General features: G+C 39.5%; 2 protein-coding genes across 15 annotated transcripts in view; one reads left to right on the top strand and one right to left on the bottom strand.

Moving 5' to 3' along the window:
• Nucleotides 1–16245, bottom strand: part of cacna2d4a (calcium channel, voltage-dependent, alpha 2/delta subunit 4a) — a 93901-nt gene that overhangs the window by 21469 nt on the left and 56187 nt on the right. The window lies entirely within an intron of this gene.
• Nucleotides 1–16245, top strand: part of lrtm2a (leucine-rich repeats and transmembrane domains 2a) — a 43132-nt gene that overhangs the window by 4103 nt on the left and 22784 nt on the right. Inside the window, exon 1 of one of the 2 annotated variants that reach the window (XM_044186449.1) lies at nt 9801–10763. The exons of the other annotated variant lie outside the window; for it this stretch is intronic. The gene's annotated coding sequence lies outside the window, so the exon portion shown is untranslated. Of the gene's footprint in view, nt 1–9800; nt 10764–16245 lie in introns of those variants that run through there. 2 annotated transcript variants of the gene reach the window in all.

Here is a 16245-nt window from a genome sequence, read left to right as displayed (position 1 = left end):
GATATCACTAAACCCTGATCTTCAATGCAAACCTAACCCTTATTTTGTAGTTACATGCTGTAATTAAAATTTTGTACCTGTACCTCAACCTGCCTCATCTGCTTCTACAGTTGACTGATGATTACTCAGAATAACTCAGAGAACGCACCTGAACTTGTTGCATTTCAGCTGACGATTTTACACTTTGGTAGAGAGTGCAATAATAGCATTTAAAACTTGTGTGTGTTTGATATTAGCAAAAGAAACCGATTCACAAAATCTGTATTTTAGGCATTTTGTGCCTAGTTTGAAGTCTTAAACGTGTGTGTGTTTTGTATTTGAACTGGCTGTGGACAACAAGATTACTGTTTATCGGAACAAATATCAAAGACTTACCATGTCTCTCTTTCTATTCTCTTTTCTACTTTCTTGCACACACACACACACACACACACACACACACACACGCACACATTCAGTGTTGTACACTCACAAACACACATTTAAACACTGACAAAGACACAATCAGACCAATACAAACACGCATGGAGATTATAGCTGTCTCACTTAGAAATCTCTCTTGTGTTCTCTTTCTCTCTGTCTCCCTTACAAACACATAATTATAGTTTTTATCGACAAATGTCAAACATTCATCAGTAAGATGGAATAGAGTGAGAGGCAGTTTAGAACCTTTATCTTCTCACTTCTACCACATCTGTCTTCTCTCTCTTTCTTTCTATCCTCTTTATTATGTGACTGTTGGGGTGCCCCTGTAGCTCACCTGGTAGAGCGCGTAACAACTTATCAAGGTTGAGTCCTTACTGCAGCAGCCCGGGTTCGATTCCAGCCCGGGCCCTCTGCTGCATGTCATCCCCACCTGCCCTTCCTTTCTCTCTTCAGCTGTCACTATCATAATAAAGCAGAAAGGCCAAAAATAACAAAAAAAGACTGTTTGACCCTGTGAAAACTAAATCTCTCCCTGATTCTAATCTTAACCTAACCATCAATGTTTCCAAAGGTCTCGACATCTGTCATCAGTACGCCTCACATTGTAATCTGCATCTTGCTTCAGTTATAATTATTCATGTCTTTTGCCGTCCTTTGCCGTGCTCTATTAATGGTTGACATGTCGGGTTTAGGTTTAGTTTATATGCACAAATTATTGTTGTTAACAAACGAGAGAAGAGAAGAGAAACAACAACTTAAAGCTCAATACTGAGAAGAACTGTGCGTGTATAAGAAATGCAAACATGACAATAATGGCATGGGCAAAAAGGGATTTCTGTGATGATTTAAATGATATAATAAGCATATTATTTTATTACTGTGATGTGCTGCTGATGAATGAATATTGCAGGAACACAAAGTTGTCTTAGCACATTCCATTGTTTATGCATTGTTTCTACTGCATTCCTTGGCTAATAAGGAGACTCAATACTATTTGTAGTATTTGTCAAATAAAAAAAATGTGTTCCAAGTGTGATTGGTAAAAAAAAAAAACTTTCACTCTTTCAATTCAATTAATTAACTGTGCATGGGTCCAGAAGGGTAAGTGTCTGCAGAGCGACAAAACATTAATCTCAATGAAGTAAACAGTAATGCGTGGCTGCATAGATACATAGTGTGAACAGGAGTTTTTTTTAGCTATTATATGTTGATTCTTCACATTGCAAAACATGGTTCTCACTTTGGGTTTTATTTAGAAATTTTGCCCGGAAATTGTCTTGTATTCTGGCTGGTCTGACATGAGTATGCAAAACTAATTATTATTATTATTATTACTCTCTTATTTGGTTGGTTGAGTCCATATATATTACACAATTTACACAATTTAGTGTAGATTGCCATCAAATTAAGTATTTTTTTACTGCCACTATTTGCTAGCAGGCAATTACTGTGCAAAAATGTTAACTGAGTGGTAATTCAGTAACCGCTGTACTGTACTATATATTTTATAAAGTCTGTCTATTTAACATAAGCAGTTACAGTACGTGCAGTAGATCTCATACTGAAGAACTGGCCTCAGAACACCTCTTCTTGTAATGCTGGTAATATAGGAACTAAAGATTTTCCTACAGTTGTAAGTTACTCTGGATCAGGGCATCGTTTATCTGACTAATATCTCCCATCCCACATTGTTTTTCAAGACCCTGACAAAAATGAAACTCACTCCACAAACACAGAGCCAAGTAACCTTTCAACTCAAATACCAAAATTACTGTTTGTGTTTCCCAAAAGCAGAAGTGCTGTGTTCAACAAAGCCTGAGCAGATCCCATGACTTTCTGATGGAGAGTGTTCAATAAACGGATGTTGCCAGGCAACAAACACTGATCCAGCCAGTAAAAGGAGTTATGGCAAATTCTGGTTGATTCCTCAGAGAAAAAAAAAGTTCAGCAACAGTTGTTATAATGATCACTTTGAATAGAAATCCTTGACGTCTGAACACACAAGCACACACACACACGCACTTACACACAGACTTCCGCACATGCACAGGCAATTGATGCACCAGCACATAAAGAAAAAAACAAAAATGTGCACTAAAAGAACCGTTTAATCTTACATAACCAAATGTATGGACATACACACACAAACACAGACCCAAATGGATGCACATACATCCACACACACAAGTTAGGACTACTACTGACCTTAAGTCATTTAACAATTACAACTGATAAACATTTAAACCTGACCTCTGACTTTAAACTTTTCAAAGTCTATTTACGGTTGTTTTTTGTGACAACTTCAAGAGAGTGGCACAAGAACACAGACATACACACCTCTGTGCTGAAGCTCGCTAACCTCAGAGGAGTCGCCAGAGGCTGCACTGACATCACGTTACCAAAGCAACAGGCAGAGAGCTGGGATTGGACGAAAGGATGATGACTCAACCCCCCTCCCTTGTCCTCCTCCTCTCTCTCACCATAATCTCTCTCTCTCTCTCTCTCTCTCTCTCTCTCTGTCGCTCTCTCTAGAAGTGTCTCTCACTTTCTCATGCACAACTTTTCGAACGTCAAGGATGCAGTAAGACAGAGGCGCACGCACGGGCAGACCCACATGATATTTTTCAATTAAAAGAATGGAAAGGGTGGCACATGTTGGCTGGGACTAACTAGCTTTGAATTATACCCACAACACATGGACTCACACAAACACACACAACCTGAATAAGGCTGCAAAATTGTTCTAAATAATCTGACAAGCAGGTATTGTGTTCCCTATGGAGCAAGTAACAAACACTACATTATAAAAATAAAGAAAAATTAAGTAATACGTTTACAGAGCTGTGTTAATGGGTTTCCTTTATTGTGAAACCCACTGACACAGCTAAAGGATGGACAGAGGATTCGGTTACCCCTGTTTAGCTGTCTTGAAGGTGACAGAACAGAAGTGATAGTGTTAAATGGGTAACCTGTTTCTTTTAAATGAAAATAATTGTTGTTGACAATGGGTATATGTGTGTGTGTGGACTTTCTAAGTCAGCAGAGCCTACCTTAAGTTAACCTAGTTTTACAGCCTTCTTGAGCAGGCCTGTTGGAGGCACGCTCACTAAATCATTCATAGTGGAGAGACAGGGAGAAACATGTTCCTGTGTGTGTGTGTGATAGACAAAAAGAAAGAGTGAATGCAAAATGCTATGCTCTTTCTTCTGTTCTGAATGTTTACATGGTAGTTTGTGCTCATAACAGCGCTATTTCGTCACACATCAAAAAGGAATTAAAGTGTCGACATTTTGAGGCACTAATTTGGTGTGAAATTCAATTACCTACTCAATGTTTTATAATGTGAAAGGAGATCAACATGGTATTGTGTGTGTCTTTTTGTGTGTGATCACCCCTATTTCATTATCTCCCTAATCCAATTTTATTATGGCAGAACATAAGTATCTGAATTTTAAAGGAATTGTTCAACATTTTGGGTTCATATGTCTTCCCAATACTTCTGTGCAGCATCTCCAGCTACAATGCGGGTTGCCAAATACATGTTTTGGTTCTGATTTTTGTACAGGCAAATGTGAACTTGTGTGATGCTGTGCACAGTCACTTCGCCCAGCTGTTGTTCGCCAATAACTAGTTCCGGCATGTACTGTAGCTTGTAGATTTTTAAATTTCTGTTTGTGTACAGGTTAAATAAACAAGATGCTATAAGGCTCTCTAGAGCTGAGGTTGACTGTAGCGTCAGGTGATAATTATCTCCGGGTTTGTCAATATGAGCATGTGTTACATGTATTTTTTTTACTTTGGACAAAGCCAAGATTGCTATTTCCCCCCGCCTCCAATCTTTGTGCTAAGCTAGGCTAAAGAAATCCTGACTACAGATCTGTATTTAATGCACATACATGACATTGTTATTATTAAGGAAAGACAAAACCTGGGAACTTAGAGAAATTTAAAAATATACCCATCTTCAACTCTCTCCTCCATTTTTCATCTGGTTCTTTTACTTCCATGTTTCCTCCTTCAAATTCCCTCTCTCCTCTCTCTACTCTTCTGTTTCTGTCTCTCTCTAAGAAGACAGATGGTGCTCGCTCACCTCTCCCCTATTTATCTCTCAACTATCCCTCTCTCTTTTTCACTCCATTCTTCTTTTGCTCTCTTTTTGCTTCACTCTCTCCCTTTCTTTTTCATTTTGCTCTCTGTGCCCCTGTTGTTCTCTTGTTCTCTCTTTCTTTCACCCCTTCTCTCCCTTCCACTTTCCTCTTGTTTTCCCTCCCTCACTCTCGTCTCCTCTCTGACCCACGCCACTCTCTCTCTCTCCCTCTTCCTCTCCTCTAGGAAATCCCTCTCTACCATCTGTCTGGCTGTGATGAATTCAGAGCCTTTCAGAACAGATCAACTTGGCCAAATTAATGAGACTCTCCAAGGGGATAAACTTTGTGTGAGTGTGTGTGTGCAAGTGTTTGTGTGTGAGAGTGAGTGCGTGCACCTAAAATATTTCATAATCCGTCGAGTTTACCACTTAATTTATCCTGCAGTGACAGATAGCGCGTTACAGGGAAATATAACAGACAAGGCTGGCTGCACACATTGAGTTTCTTAAACCATTATAGGTCAGGACCCCAGACATTCACTTTCAGCCACATTTTTCATTGTGGACATTTATTTTTCAAAAACTAAGATGTAAGGCTACTAGCTACGATTTTAGCATTCTGATTGCTAGAAGCACCAGTGGTGGTGGAGGGAAAGCAACTTTGTGTCTGCTGATAGGGAGATATGAAGCAGCACTCAGGAAATATGGTGTTTCCAAAAGAGGCATACTAATTTCACTAATAAAAGGCTAATAATCACAGTCAGTTTTACCTGTTCAGTTACTTCAAGAAAATAATTAAACATTTAACAATACAATTAAACAGTTAGTATTAATAATGTATATAACACTGTGCACCTTTGAGACACAAATGCTATAAGTGCATTAATCATTGTACATATAGCATTATATCAGTTTTTGTTCACATAGTGTGATTAATGTTATAATAATGCAGGTAGATAGTTGATTATATTCAGTAATGCATATAAATACAGTTAAAATGTGCCTTTGGTTCTCAAAAATAAGGCTGTAAATAAGGTGTAACCTGGGATATTCTAACTGATAACTGATCTCCTTGAGTGGCTGCTGATCACAATGTATCACCTTACCCAGATTTTAGGTGACACATTTTAATGTATTTCCTTTTGAAACAGGATGTTGGGGTGGGAAAACAGACAGTGATCAGTCTTAAGTGTAAACTAATGGGCTATGAGTTAAAAAAAATCAAAGGCAGTTTGATTTGATAGGAAAGGCAGAAAAAACTGGATTGTTATAAAATTTGATTTGTGACTAGTGCAGCATTTTCCCAGGAAGTTTAAGAGTCCATTTCATTGGATCTTTAAATTAGTCCATTGAAATCACTTGGAAAATATAGTACATGCTACCTTACTGTACCTGCTCTTGTGAAATGATTTACCGTGAAAGGCCAGAAATATTCTTTCAATCTAGCCCAATTTTATTTCTTTAATGCAATATGCTTTACAAAATAGTTTAAAAGTGCTCTTAAGCTAAGGAGGAAAACAAAAATACCAGACATATATTATTAAAAAAAAGGCAAAAAGCAATGGGCTATTCAATAAAAGCCTGTCTGGAAAAATGTCTTTCAAAGCAGGAATTAAAACATGATTGATTTCTAATGGAGCAATCCTCATTGACCATATTGACCAGAGGGCCATAAAACTGTCTGGTCAATATGAGGCTGATTCACAGATGATAGAAAACGCTGATATATGGGAACAGAGACACCAATGACTCCTGGGATGGAACCATGGACCTATGCAATCTCTCTGTCCCTGTGTGTGTGTGTTAAGATGGATAGTGCCTTGAAGTCACTTGCTCCGTGCGGAACTAGTGGTTGTAGCGCTAAACGTGCCTGGCCAGGCTTGGTGTTAATACAAAGACTAGAGCCAATTCATCTTCACTGACAGTCACCCAATAGCACAGTAAATTACAGAGCGAGGGAGGGGGTGGGGGTGTTAAAAGATAGAGAGAGAGAGAAAGAGATGAGAGAAGACACAGATTTGGTAGAGGAGAAAGAGAAAAGGAAGAGGGATGTTGCAGAAAGACGATACCTATCCATATAGTTCACACAGCAACTTATAATGAATGCCACAGAATGGGTTTAAATTCATGTATCATCAATATTAGAGGTAACGAACAGCAAGTAGTGCAGGGATTTAATCATGCCTCCTAGATAATAAATAAACCACTATTCCAGTAGCTAGGGAATGAATAAATCTGATAGAGAAATGCTGGGTGAGACTATAATAGCCAGGCAGAAAAAAATACACTTTCTTGCTCCAAACCACTGCCAGTAATCATTTTTCATAACACGTATTTCCTGCATCATTGATGGAACAGAACCGGCCATAAAAGTTGCCTTGGCAGGAGGTGCTGGCACTAACAATGTATCCTCACGTCAGAAGACCTCTTTGCCAGACACATAAACAGTCCGAAAAAGTGGACACATCCCTTGGAGGACCAAATAAATCAAGCTCACCTCACGTTCTTATCTGGTGTTAAAAACCTCTTCCCTCTCAATCAGTGAACAAAGTCTCAGAGGAGCTGCCTAAGGAGATTGGGCCAGTCACAGTCTATAGACTGTTGTTTATAGAATTAAAATAACTTTTAGCCAGTGAGTATGCAATTTTTAACATCTTGTGTATATACTTTACTACATTTTTGGTTACAGCAATGCTAGACTACCACTGTAATTCCAGATTCATCATTTTCCCAAAGGCAAAGGCAGTGGCAAATATCCTTTTGAGAAAAAGTAAGAGTAAGAACATGATGATCGAGAAGGGCTTGTGTGCAAGAAACCTTTTTTGTCCTTTTCATCCATCATGGATTGCTTTCAGGTTACATCACAGACAGCTGTCATTTCATCTGCTGCACACTGAAAGGTCATCGAAAAAGTCAAAGTTGAAACAAATCCAATTTTGAGTGCAGCGACGGGACATACAATCCAAGTGCTGCCACGGGGTTTGGCGTCTCCACTCTCTCCATAAGAAAGCAAAGGCTCATTCAGAAGCAAAGAAATTTTCCTGCTGACCATGTGTAGAGAGACTAAGGAAGCGCTGACTGCAATCACCTGCTGGGACTGTGTGCCCCTGGATTTATGAACGGCATTGAGAATGGCAGGTGCTGAGACATGTTTATTTTTTATTTAACCTTCATTTAACCAGGAACCCTTTACAAGAGAGACCTGGGCAAAATGGCAGTGTAAGATAGGTATCACATAGTTACATAAGAAATACATATCATTAATTTACAACAATCACATATAGCACAACAAAGTAAACAGTAAAATGAATCAATTTTTGCAATTTTAAACAATGTAAGCCTTTAAGCATTTATTTCTTTATTTGATACAAAGTGTTTCAATTTTAGCAGCTGAAAGGTTGTGTCACTGTGGCTCACCCTGGTCACTGACACCTGCACTCTGAAGAGGAGAGGGCAGGACTAATTAGAGGACGAATTACTCCTTTGGGATAACACACACACACACACACACAAAGCAATGACCATCATTAAAGCGCATGTTCTTTCTGCTACAAAACGTCCTTCAACAATAAATAATAGACAACTAAATAAAACTTCTATGTGGAATGGCATATTGGACCTTCACTGCTATTCCAGTCATTCTAGCCAATCATCTTTCATAACTACCACTGAAGAGTGTGTCCTATATAGCCAGCACTGGCAGCAGCTACTGGCAGCTAAAACAGATTTCTGTTTGCCAGGAAGTACATTCAAGACCAATAAAGCCAGCACAGCGCCCACGTTTGGAGAGTAAACCAGAGGAGTCATGTTCAGGTTGTATTTGTGTGTGTGTTGGGCAGCTGACCAGTCTAGTGTTTTAATTGGCCTGTGCAAAGCCGTGGAGCTGGTGACAAACAGTGATGTGTGCAAACTCAGGAAGGTGTACAGGTAGGTGCTGCTGACTAGTAAATAGAAGGGCTGGATGACATATCCATAATCCATATTATGATATTGTTACAGTTATCTTGGTAAGAATTGTTTAATATATGAATGCATGATATTTCCTGTCTTTTGCTGGTTCATTTCTTATTTATTTGTTTTGATAAATTACAATATGACCAGTTAGAGATTCTGGACTCTGGGCTGGACTGTGGACTGATTGTTTGGTTGAACTTCCAGTTAGATGTCATGGTTTTTTGTGTTATACTCACCAGCTGCAGAGAGCGTTTTCACAAGAAGTTTAACTTTGTCCTGAAGTTACTCATGGAATTAATGTTAATCAGTGACAGCTGCATATAATGTGTCGCTGGCGACGTTAGTCATTTTAACCTGTGAAGGAGATGGTCAGTAGCGGCTACCTGAATGTTGAAAAACAATGCTTTTGGCAAATAAGAAAGAGAGAGGAAAGATAACAGATTTGACAATAGATTTGTTAGCGTTGGAGAGCCAAATTATTCACATGCTCATTAACAGCACAATGTGTGTGTGTGTGTGTGTCAACTATGATTCAGTCCATGTAAGGTAGCAGCCAAGTCATTATATGCTGTGTGCAAACAAACACACAGTCCCCCCCACCAGTTCATATCCCCCCTCCACATCCCTTTACTACCCCACCCTCCCTCTGTCTATCTCAAAAACGATCACTGGTGTCTTCCAAAGGAAACATTTTTGCTTTCTCACAATGACTTCCACCAATGAACACACACCACACACTAACTCGTGGGACATTGTATTGACTTACATTAATTTCTTGAGGATTTACCCTAGCTTTAACCATAATCACAACATTTACCCTAAAATGTATTGTTTTACCTGGTAAGGACCAGCTTTTTGTCCCCAAATGTTGTCCCCACAATGTGAGTCATACAAGTACAGTCACTCTTAAATATGTGTGCACATACAGCCATATGCACAAACATACTCTACACACACATACACACAAAGCCAGCCGTTACGAGAGCTGCCACAGGGAATAGAATGAAAATGAAAGCCGAGCGAGGGAGACGTAAGGAGAAAAAAAGAAAAAAATAGAGAAAAAAATCGAGGGAGGAGAAAAGCCCATGTGGCAGAGGGAGATTCTCATCTTCACTAAAATCAGCTGATCCCTCCCTCACTCCCTCTCTTCCTCCCTCCCTCCACTGCTACAGCTTTCTTTCTCGCGTCTCTCTTTCTGTCTCTCCCCTTTCCATCTCCCTCTATCCCTCCCTGTCCTCTGCCTACCTCTTTCTCCTCCTTCCTCCTACCTTTATCTTTTTTCAACCAACCTCTTCTCTATTTTTCTCACCACCTCTCTCTCTCTACTTTCTCCTTGCCCTCCCCTCCCTCCCACTCCCTCTTTTTCTCTCTATCTCTCTCGGCTTTCACTCTTTCGTATTATCACTCTCTCTGTATTCCACCTCCCTCATCCTCTCTGTCACAGTGGGAGAGCTGCAGGCAGACAGAAGCAGGCATACACTAATGTTACTATATTTGACAAGACACACACACACACACACACACACACACACACACACACACACACACACACACACACATACATACATATTCTCCTGCCACATGCACGACTGCACACACATACGGAAAAGAAGAACGGGAGGTGGGGGCACAAACACACACAGACACACCGGAAAGACAGCCCTCAAGTGTACATGTGTGGATAAACACATACACACACACACCGACGCGTGCTGAGTGCAGGAATCACAAACATAGCGACACACAGAAGGGCAAGCGCATGACGCCAGCAACCTAATGCTGTTGTCTCTCTTTCTCTCTCTCTCACACACACACTTTGTCTCTCTCTTTTTCACACACACTCACGCCTCTCAGACACACACGGCAGTGCACAAGCCAGCGGACAGGACGGCGCTGGATGCATCATTCATATAAGGAATAGATCCGAAGAAATGGATTAACTATCTCCATCCCGCTCCCTCTACGGACCTTTTCCTCTCTTCCCTCCTCTTGTGTCTCTAAGCCTCTCTTCACCTCATTTTTTATCCTACAATCCCTCCTTTTTCACAAATCATTGGTGGGTTAAAGGGGAAGCTGGGGGGATTGTCTCTACACAGAAAGAAGGATTATTCTCACATTATTTATTTGACCAGGATCTTGAATGTATGGATTTCTTTAACTGAAGCAGTTTTTCTTCTATGTTTTGTCCAGTGAGAGATTTTTGATCTTTTTATTTTTATTTTTGGGACATTTTGGGGGGGATGGCTGATGGCAGAAAGCTATAAGGCTGTTGCTGTCTGAGATATTTGGTCAAAAGGTAAGTCTGTTTGTGGTGTTAGTTCTCTGATCCTCACTCTCTCTCGCTCTCTCTCGCTCTTTCTCTCTCACACACACACACACACACACACTTAATTTCAACGTAATTGCTCTTCATCTCATTTTATGGTTGGAATTAAAAATGTACTATGTCACACAAAGTAGACTGCAGACAGAAACAGACTTGCCTTTTTTCCACAAAAACAAATGGGCATTTTTGATGGGGCCAAAGGTGCACGCTGTGAGGAGGTGGCTGCTGAAAATGTCAGCCCTTAAGCTGTTTCCAGGATACACATAACACACACAATATGCACATTCACTGGACTTTTTGGGCTGTGGTTTTGGGGCAAAGCTTGCAGAGGTGGGCAGTGGGAGTGGGTGAGCATCAGTGGTGTATTCACACACAAGTACAGGCAAATGATTCAATTTCTGTTTGACCGGAGAATTCCTTGATTTTGTAGTTATTTATATTTTACAGCTAAGCACGAAAGTACGTAGACAAAGACAGGCAGCAGTAAACCATTAAAGGGTTCAAGTTAAAGGTTTAAAGTGTAGAACATTTTAAAAGAAACAATACGCTGTAAAGATACTTATGGCTCTAATATCTGAAAATAACAACATACCCTGCAGGGCATGAACAATAAATGGTTTGGTCTAAACAACATATGATAACATGATATTAGGGAACAGTATATGACATTGCTATTTTTCATTCCTGCCACAAGCCACTTGATTTTAAGAGAAACTTAAGTCTTATGGTAACTCTTTGTCTGCTTATACCAAACCTCTTGATGCATAATCTGTTGAGATCTAGCCTAGCTAAGGTTAGCATGGCTAATGCAAACATACCAAAAGTACCATTAATTAACTACCATATATTAGGCCTAAAAGTTTAAATCTTGGGAATCTCAAAAAGTTTTCAATCTGCATGATGCTCAGGAAATGTTTTACATCCATTTATTTTGCGATGGACATGTATGGCATTACAGTGCAATTATTATATTATTTGCCACGTTTTCCTTATGGGCTTGATGTAAACTACGAAGACAACTTCATAGACAAAATAATTTAACTCAAGGAAAGCTACAGTTATGGAGTTATAGTCGAATGTCCAAATACACAGCAGTAATATTGTTTCATGTGGCTGCCGTCAGTCTTGTCTTACTTGCATGTTTCTCTGATCTTCACAGTATCTTATGAAATTATAACCCATTTGAAACCCTTGATAGGTTCTATTACATGGTGTCCCGTCAATTCTCAGTCTGATGCCCACTGTGTAGTGTGCTGCTGTTTTTTTTACGTGCTGTAAAACACTAACACTAACCTTGTTTTAAACAGGTGTGATATAAAAGTGATTAACTTGCAAGAGCTGCACTGTGATTATACGATAATGCAGTGGGTGTGAGGCGATCGACCCTAATGTCCTCAAAGCTTTTCTGCCTCTTTACATTAGCTACCAATTAATGGGAATTGTCTGAATGACCGCTAAGAAATGTAGGTGCATTCTAAAATAAACCAGGAATAAAAAATTATTTTCAGTAACTAGCTTCATGGTCAGTGCTGTAGTCTGACATGTCTACTAAATACATGGCTAATACCGCAGACCAGTCTGGCAACTCTTGTTAAACTGCTCATCAAATAATTTCCAACAGACATGAACAGTCTGGGTGATTTTATTGATGTACTTAGACAAATAACAAATCTTAAAATCACATACATATCCCATTTCCTCCCAAGTACTGGATTATTGTTGGGTTGGTGTTGAAAAAAAGTGTATTTTACTGTAGCACTCACTGTAAATTAATCTAGAATGTGGTACTAGACTAGAATGCTGAATATGTACATTTACATTTGGGTAAATTATAGTAATAATAACAAACAATACATTTTGAAAACAATAATTTAAAATATGTATGATAACATGGTACACAATTAAAATGCCACATCGAAATGACAAAATTAGTTGTCAGTTGTGAAGTCTGCGATTAATTTTAGATTTATTTTAAAAAATGAAACAAAAGCTAAATCATGATATTTTCTTTCAGCATATGCTCTCATACCAGTGTGTGCCTGGCATGTGACACATGTGGCATGTGTTCCAGCTTACATGTACATGTAGGCTTAAACAAAACGTGTGTGTTTTTGGACACGTGAACACTCTTACAACGTGTGTGTGTTTGTGTACAGTGTGTGTCTGCATACCTACATGCATGTGTAATTATATATCTGCACATATTTTTGCACCATGTGCCTGTCAACACATGTGTGGCTCTATTTGTCAATCAGTCGGCATGTGCTTAGAGTGTGTGTGTGCGTTTATGTGTGTTGTGTTGCCCCTATCTCTACTCTCTCCTATGTAAGAAAGCCATTAAAAATTGAGTTAGGAGAGCTTGGCTGCCTCTCTCTGTCTTTGTTAGCACCAGAGAAACACACCTACACAAGCACACACACACACACACACACACACACACACACACACACACACACACACACACACACACACACACACACACACACACACACAAACACATGAACATACAATAGCAGGTATGTACTCAACCCTTTTAGTTATTATGACTTTTTATTTCTTTTCCCTCTCTATTGAATTTTGTTTTATCAAATAATCTCACATTGATAGATCCCTTAAACAAGGCTTGAATCAAACAACAGCCAACTGCCAAATGCTAATGTGTGTGTGAGTGTGACTGTGCGTGGAAAGAGGGAGTAAAGGGTAGAGCTGAAGGTGAATGATTGGGCTGTGTTTACAGCTGTGATGTCACTCATTCAAGGGCCACACACCCACATTCAAACACTCATACCATTGCACACACACACACACACACACACACACACACACCTGCCTTCACACATGGATAGACGTCCTTTTGTGTGCAGGTGGATTTCAATTTGGTGGCAAATTGGACAGAATTCCAGCAATACTGATTAAAAACTATTAGTCGAGCCAAGTAGGCATGTCACCAGAATGATGAAATACTGGAATGAAAAATAGGCTCAAGTGGGCAAATCGGGCAAAGATGTGCACACATGCAAGTTCACACACACACACACATTAGCACACACACTCCTGTGCCAAGTGCAGCAGGGTTTAAGCTTCTCTGTCAAGGTATTTCAGTTGTTCTGTAGTAGATGTCTCCAATGTAGGAAGGAATTTAATTTATTAAGTAACCCATTTACATTCTTTTTTTCCCTTTGTCATGGGTAGATGAGACATGACGGGAAAGGCGAAATACAAATTTGTCTAGCTCCTGTAGATTACTGAGACATACAATCAACCTACAATAATCATGTTTACATTCTTTCATTCACTTTGTGATAGACAGTGATGATCACGGCGGGGATGCTTGTACTGGAAATGGATTTGCTGGATCACAAAATATACATTTGTCAAGCGTGAATTTAAATAACATTACTGAGCCTTTCTTCATCTCGGTTCTTCACTCTCAACAATCTCTACCGGCATCATAAACATGTGAGAGAAAACACAAGCAGCCCAAGTTGACCAACCACAGCTGGTGGTCTCTACTTGTTATCTCATCCCCCAGGGTGTGTGGTAAACTTTTTGAAGAAATGCACGTCGGCGCTCTGCTGAAGCCTCTACAGCACCCCACGGAGTATAAATCCGGCTTAAGTGTGGACAGGAAACAGTTAGTAGAATAAACAAGTGTGAAAAACTAGGACGGAAAGAGGAGAGGAGAGAGAAAAAGAGCAGAGGAGCCCAGAGGAGGGGAGGAAGTGTTACTCGATTCCCTAACATGCAGGCCACTTTGGCACCCAAGTATTTACACGTGTGTGGGTGAATGTGTGCATGGGTGCATGTGCGGATTTTGGCTGCCCCTGTGTCCAGGTCAAATTGGCAAAAAAAGCTTTCTGAGAATAGCCTGACAGTCAGGCTTGCCATGACAACACCCATTTAACATGATGAACTGATGGGCGACCAGTAACATGATGCTGCAGAGGTGACCTTCTGCTACACTTCCAATACATCATTTAAAGGACAATTCCAGCATGATTGCGCACATTATGAGGTTTTAGCACACTCCACTATATATATTGATAAATTATATATATTTTTCTAGGACATTTTTAATTGCTTAAATATTATTTCTTCCTTTTTTCTTTTTCATCCGCTCCCATTAATTTCCAAAATGCTATAGAAATCAATGAGAAGTAAGAAATAAACAAACAAAGATCAGTATTTGGCTATAAACCTGATATAAGCTCCGTTCAGCATTTTGTATCAATGCAGACATTTAGAATGACTGAATGATTTTACTTTCTGCTCGTAAAGTAACACACTGCTTCCCAGCCAAACTGTTTTCCTCCCCAAAATAAATCAAAATAAAGACACACAAAGCCATGAATCATTTGACAAATGGCCAACATGCAAACCAAGGCAACACTTACAGTCCCAAAGCTGAAACAGGAATTAAAGATTGATTTTTACACAGCTTGAAATTGCCGCAGAAATAATTTAATGAATCACTACGACAATGGAAAAATAGCATTCATCTCAATGTGTGAAGAATGTTTTGTTAAATGTTCTACAGTATGTGAGTAAAATGATAAACAGTATGGATGCTGTAATCACACTGGAACTGTGTCAATATCACTTCTGCTATTGTACATACATGCATACATACAGTAACTAATCATATATTCACTACATGTTCAGCTCCACAGTGCTACCATTTTATTCTTCAAAGAAATCAATAATAATAAATAAATTATAATAAATAATACATTTGAAGCAGAGAGGAATCTTCCCAAATTCCCTGAGTTCCTTGCATTTCTCATCTGTACTTCTACATTTTTCGAATGAAGCTCATGTGCTCATTTAAAAAGAACAACACAAATTTCCCAGTAGAGTCTGGCTAATGTGACTTTAATCACATGCAGGAAATCCATCTGCCGAATATCCTCGTTACATGCCTGTGTTCCTTTGTCAAGGAGAGAAAAAGAGCCAGAGAGGGAGAGATAGAATGAGAGAGATGGAAAGGAGAGAAAGGAACAGAGAATATTGAAAGATGAAGGTCATAAAGAAAGAGAATAAATAGAAAGACAGAGGAAGACATGTTGGAGAGGAGAGGAGGAAGTGAGGAAGCACGTTATGCAGAGGGGATGTAAAGAAAGAGGGGAGAAAGCTGATAGATTAGACAAGTGTTTTATATTTTGTTCAGTGTCTGGCAGGTACTAATAGCAATAATGATAACACAAATAGCACCACTGGGGCGCACATATACAATCTCACACACACACACACACACCAAAACACTCGGGAGGTTGTGGAGGAGAATTTTAATGTTCTCTCTGTTGCACTTATTTTTACATCCCCTCCCCTTATGGCATTTACTGCCTCGCCTATATTTTCCTTTTATCTCATTTTTCCTCATCATCACCCTCTCTCTTATTTCACCTCTTCCCCCACTTCCTTCTCCTCTCCTCCACTTTCCACTAACTCATAT

The sequence above is a fragment of the Siniperca chuatsi genome, linkage group LG23 (genome assembly GCF_020085105.1).
Source record: "Siniperca chuatsi isolate FFG_IHB_CAS linkage group LG23, ASM2008510v1, whole genome shotgun sequence".
Classification (NCBI taxonomy): Eukaryota; Metazoa; Chordata; class Actinopteri; order Centrarchiformes; family Sinipercidae; genus Siniperca; species Siniperca chuatsi.
The sequence above is the reverse complement of the archived record's forward strand: the minus strand, read 5'-3'. Positions and strand labels throughout refer to the sequence as shown.